Source organism: Anomalospiza imberbis, unplaced genomic scaffold, assembly GCF_031753505.1.
Source record: "Anomalospiza imberbis isolate Cuckoo-Finch-1a 21T00152 unplaced genomic scaffold, ASM3175350v1 scaffold_224, whole genome shotgun sequence".
Lineage (NCBI taxonomy): Eukaryota > Metazoa > Chordata > Aves > Passeriformes > Viduidae > Anomalospiza > Anomalospiza imberbis.
Window position 1 is genome coordinate 46304 of NW_027099855.1, and position 6155 is coordinate 52458.

The window sequence follows — 6155 nt, forward strand, 5'->3', positions numbered from 1 at the left end:
GCTAGAAAAGGAGCTGAATCAGTTGCAAATTGCCTTAGAGCCTGAAACAATAGCCAGCCTCAGGCCGCCGGAGCAGGAAGTGAATGCAGGGATGAAGCCAGCCCCCAAAACCTGAGAAGCCAGTTAAACGCGCTGGTCCAAAGCCAAAGAGCTTTAGACTTGCAACTGAACACGGCTGGGGAAGGCCTGGAACCAGCGTTTTCTAGACTCGAGGAACAGCCAGGCCTCCCTGACTGCAAGGTTACCCCCGCAGCCCTTGCGAGGGGTTTAATGCCTCCGAGTCAAACGCTGCCCTTCAGCCTAAACTCCGCCCGCCCCTAAAACATACAGAGGGGGGTGCCCCGAAGATGATGTCACCTTCCTCCGCTCTCTGGAGGCGAGGTTCGACTCAGCAAAGCCAATCTTCTTCCCTCCTTCTCATCCCAAGCCCTGCCTGCTGATAAAGAAGCAATTTGCTTATCAGGAGGCAGTGTAGGGTAGTGGTACCTCCCTCTGCAACAGAAGTGGTTGAATTACACGGGAAAATTAGCAATGATCCCAAAGAAAGAGAAATGGAGAATGTTTTGAGAATTTTGCTAATGGGGGCGGGGGACGGGGGGGAATGAAATAAATCCTTTTGGGAAAGAAGCGCATGGTGAAAAGCCCTGGTCTTTTGCCCGGGGAACAATCTGTTGCGTGAAGAGTTTGGACCCCTTGGAGCGGGGGAGAAGCCCCAAGCAATGCATGAGAAACAGCTGATGTCCCGTTTCCCTTCTTCTGGGTTATTGTAATTTAGTTCAAAACTTAAGGATCAAGATTAAGAAAACAAAATCTCGGGACCACCTCCAAAATTGGGTTGCGAGAGGGTGGTGAATTCAGCCATCCTAAGAGGCTTTCTGGAAATAAAATGGGGACTAAATGGAGAGTCCGTTTCCTTGTATTCTTAAAGAAGCTTTGCAGACTGCTCCTGCAGCGTCTCCTTCTGGCAGCAGTGGGTATTGAGCCTTGTCTGCCACCAGAGGCTGGAGGCCGAAATGCTGCCACTAGAGACTCTGTAGGAGAATCCTTAGGAGAAAATGCTTTTCTCCTCATGCAAGTTGGTTGTTTTGGTCTCACTAATAACCCTGAATGTTCAAGTATATCCTCACCAGGCAGGAGACTGGGTGTATGTCCAGACCTGGAATACAGAGCCGCTTCACCAGAAGCGAAAGGACTTTTGATGCCAGGGCTGTGAGATTTACAGCTCGAGATTCCCAAATTATGTGCTTAACGTTAGCTCTGGAGGCACGGAATTGTACTGGACAGTACAGTAAATGGAACTCCGCTGCAGATAAAGCTGCAATGGAACATTTCTGAAGTGAAAAGCATTCCATGGTTTATCTTTCTGCCCATTTCCAGAGCAATGTCCCTAGTATGGCAGCATGGCTGTTTGCTCCTGAATTAGTTAACCATGCTAGCAGGAGCTTGTACCTAGTGTCTATAATAGCAAGTATGGCTTTGAGTGCCAGAGGGGTAAGAGAACAAGAAAGAAAAGAGAGCCATGTCCTTTTCCCTGAGGACCACTCTAACATCACACACCTAGAACAAATACTACCTGACCCGTGGAAAAGAAATTTTGGCTTATGGACTGCAGTCTAAATTTGCAAAATAGAATGTAACAGAACGTGTAGATCCGACCAAAAGCCCATGTCACCTAAAACTGAAAAGGTCTCAAAAGGATGGTTGGCTACTCTAACTTTGGTTTGCCTACATGGTGCTAAGAATCCTCATCAGTATTGTTACGGCAGTGGATAATTTAAATAAGATAACTTTTGCCAAATAAGGCTTATTGGCGATTGTTGCTTTCTTGATGTCTTCTCAGTTTCTTTTTACAGGCTTTTTTTGTTGGTTTAATGAAAGGATCACCAAAACTTTCTGTGGCAGAGAAGACAAAAGAATACCAAGGGGATAGTTCCTCGGTCTGAAGCAGGTCCAAATGGGACTGAGTTTTCTCCTCCTAGAGGTGTTTCACGGAAAGATGAAGTGGTGACAGGACTGAAGAATTGCTCTTCTTCACCGCATTGAGTGTTTACATGTTTTTATCTTGCTACCTTTTAAGACATTTACGTGCATAGGTTTTAGATACGTTTGTTGCAAGCAATATTTTAAAAGTTTTGTATCTTCTCTCTGGTTGCCACAGTGGGGAGAGACAATTCCTCCCTACATTTATCTTAGGCAAATTTTTAGACCTCTTCCCGTCTCCTGAGAGCAAAGCACAAAATTACTCCACCAAGGCAAGTAGGTGTAATAATGGTAGGTGGTGTGTAGAGCATGATTGTGCACAAGAAAGGCATGTGGAACTGTGGGTGGCCCCTGGAAGGAAGGAAGGGAGCTTCCTGGAAGTAGGAGGAAAAGGGGCTGACAGAGGAGCAGAGGTGGCAGCTGGAAAACTCTCTCCAGCTGTAGACCAAGAAGGCATAAGTGGTAAAGCTGACGGAAGACAAGAAGAAAGAAAGAGTTTGGGTTTGAGAACCACTGAAGCGTTAGGTAAAGTCAGGAAGGTATTTGGTCGGCAGCCTTGACTGAAATGAGATGCTGGGGAGGTTGGAGCCTCTTGAGTTTTGTTATATCTTTGATCCCCAGCCCTGAGACAATCCAGACTACTAGGACAATGAAGTCATTTCAGATGGCTTTATTGAGAAAGGTTGCTCTGCTGTCATTTTCCGAAAGGCACTGAAATGATCCCTCTCTGGGTGCCGGTTCCCTTCTCTGCCCCACACGACCCAGCTAGCAGTGGGGCGGCCAGAGAAGAATCAGCAACAACACCCCGGGCATCCATGGGGCGCGAGGGGAAACTCTCCGGTCTCGGCAGCATAACTGTGGTGTGCTCCATGGCAGAGCAACAGAGAAGAGACGGGTACAACTGAAGTGCCAAAACTGAAGATATTTCATAAATAAAAGGGCACAAACAAGGGTGCAAAACAAAACATAAAGAGGCTGCTTCAGAAGATGCCAAAGTGAGGTCAACACAGGTAGACAGATATAGATATAGATATAGATATAGATATAGATGATAGAGATAGAGATAGAGATAGAGATAGAGATAGAGATATAGAGATAGAGATATAGATTACATAGATATAGATAGCTATAGCGATAGCTATAGCTATAGATTCAGCTATAAGTAGAGATAGAGATAGAGATAGAGATAGAGATAGAGATAGAGATATACATACATCTATATAGTCTTTCATGGCAAGTTCCAGAAGCCTTCTGGCCAATCACCGGCTGTTGATCTGCATGGCCACTCCCAGTCAGTCCCAGAGTCCTTTACTCTTCATGATATGCTCACCATAAGTTCTCTGGGTGTCAACCGTTGTGGCTTCTCTTCTCCCGAGTCTTCGTGTTGGTCGTTGATTGTCTGATGTGTGGCCACTGCATGGCCCATCCCCTCCAGCACAAGCTCCCACAACTGCCCCCTTTTGGTTTTATTTAAAATGAAAGGTCTAACAATCGTAGTAAAAATAATAACCTTGTTCTAACTAAAAACAACACAATACTTGATAGACATTAACTAAACTTGAGAATTAAAGAAACAGGCGGGTTGATATTGCGGAGCATAACTAAACAATAAGTAAATCCAATTTTCATTTCCCCTCACTTCTGAGGGCCCGAGTCCCAGGCAGCTCTCCGTCACTTCATTCCCCCTCACTTACCCACAAAACAAAAGAGAACAGAAAATCAAAAGGACTTGTGGTGGCACCCTCCCCTGGTGCCCTTGACCAACCACACAAATCAAAAGGAGAGGTTTTGTGGGGGACTAGCCTGTGGGGGACCTTACGGCGGGGCTGGGCACGGGTCTCCTGTGGGGGCAACAGAGCCCTTCCTCCGGCTGTACGGAGGCTGCCGGCTCTCCTGCCTAAATAAATAAAATAACTGGGTCGACTGGCTTCTGGGGGTCGCCTACGTCCGTAATCTCTGAAACATGAATTACAACAAAAATCGGGGACTGCTAATACAATAGGAAAGCGGGAGCAGGGTTGGGGGCTGTCGCAAAGTGGGTTAGGGTAGAATCCGGGGAGGCATGGCCGCTACCGTCCTGGCAAGGGCACAGAAAAGGAGGGGAGATGGCAGATGGCTGGTGGCTGGCCTGTGCTCTTGAGCAGGTTCCATCTCCAGTCCTGTCCTTCTCAGGGATAGTGGGTTCAGGGAAGCGGGGGATGGAATACGAGAACTGGGAAAGGAAATCGGTTAAATATTGTGCAACTAAAATTTAAATTTAAGTGATCGTCAAATATATCCTCAATTATCACCAAACATCGCAAAGTAAATGATTTTCAATAATCCCTATACGATCACTGGATATCACTAATAAGGTATCAAATGTACATTGAGACAAAAAACAGGAGTCCATGGGAAAGGTTAAAGTCTAGGGGACGTTCTTCCAGAGCATAGACCCAAGAAGTCCCCTAGCAGGCCCACAGGCCTCCACACTGGCTCACGCAGATCCAAACTGCACCAGTTTTCACTCCCTCATGTTGGCCTTAGCTCCCGTGGCAGAACTCGCCTTCCCACTGGACACTCACCTGTGCCTGAGCCTGTGGAGAAGCCAGGCTCCCTCCCCCTCTGCCCACAGCAACACAGACACTCCCAACCTTTCCCAAGAGCTGCAGCGCAACCACAGCCACAGCAGCAACCCCAGCAGTGACACCACTGCTCTGCTCCGTTTTGCCCCACTCTGCTCCTCTAGTCACAGCTGCAAGCCTGTCTCTCCACAACAGGTTGTGCCTGGCGGCAACAAAGCCACAAGACTTCTGCCCGCTTCCAATCCATGCCACAAACCCCATCTATGGCTCTTCCCACATTTAAGAAACACCTGACCATTCCGAAGCAAATTTAGACCTTAATGACAGGGTGAGAACAAAGGGAAGCTTCCAACACAGTGAAGGTTTTATTTATTATCCTATTTATTTCCACTATCAGTCTAAACAAACTACAAACTACGAGCTAGAAACTAGGAACTAGGAACTAGAATAAGCAACTATGGCCTCTTCCAGGGCTAGTATCTCCTCTCGGCCATAAACTGCTGCGTTGCCACGATCAGAGGCGTCAGGCTGGAGGTCGGCTCGGCGGAGGTTACAAACGGATGCTGCCCAAAGAGAAAAAGAAGAAATTAATTTCTACTTACCTCACAGGCTGAAACAGGCTTTCTCTGGCAACAAGAAAGATACAGAAAGGAGGGCATTCTGTGCACCTCTGTCTCCACATCCAGGACCTTGCTACATGGGGCCAACATGGCTCCCAATCCCACAAATCCATTAATTCAGATGTCTTCAGCTTAAGGAGATTTGGTCTAGGTGACCTTGAAAGGCTCCTTCCAACCCATCCTAGGCCAGGATTCTCCTCTCTTTTCCTTTGAAAAGCCCCCAGACTGGGGATTCTTAGGAGAGGGGCCCATCTGAGTCTCAATTTGCCAGTCTTTTTTTGGAATCACAATTATTGGGGTGTTCCACAAGCTTGTAGAAGGAACTATATTTACCAGACCCAATTGTTTTGACCAGCTTTTGTTCTGTTGCAGTTGTTCCCTCTGAGGGGCCACTGATCCACCCACAGAGGGGTGTTAATGTTCCACCTGAGTTTAAGTCTTGGCTGCATATCAGAGGCTCCTTTTAAAAATTTGTTTTCAGTGTCAGTCCCCACTGTGATAACAAATCTCTTCCCCACAGTGTGCAGTAGTAGAAAGCACATGTGGTTTTAGCTGTGCTTGTTTCCCTTCTGGCCCATATACCAGGAGTTCCTTAGCTGACTGCTGACATCCTGTGACATCTGCTGACCTCCATTGCCTGTGACCATCGCTGATGGTGTTGTGAAGGGCCAGGTCGGTGGCCATTCACATTCACTGATGATGGTTTTGTCGGCTCTGGTATCTTAATCCTGTGGAAGACTTGCCATCTAAAACACAGGCTAGAAAAGGTTGCTGCACTGAAGTAAATTTAGACCAGTAAACGCGAGGAGTGCCTGTGCTCCCAAAACCTCCAGTGCCCCTGTCAGCATTGACAGATGGTATCCATCTGGCAATATAGGAAGTGGGATGGATTGAGCAATGCATGATCTTGCTGGAATAATACAACGTGGGTTAGGAGTCCAAGCCATGATTTTTATTTCCCCCCTAGAATCAGAGTTGATGATTCCTGGTA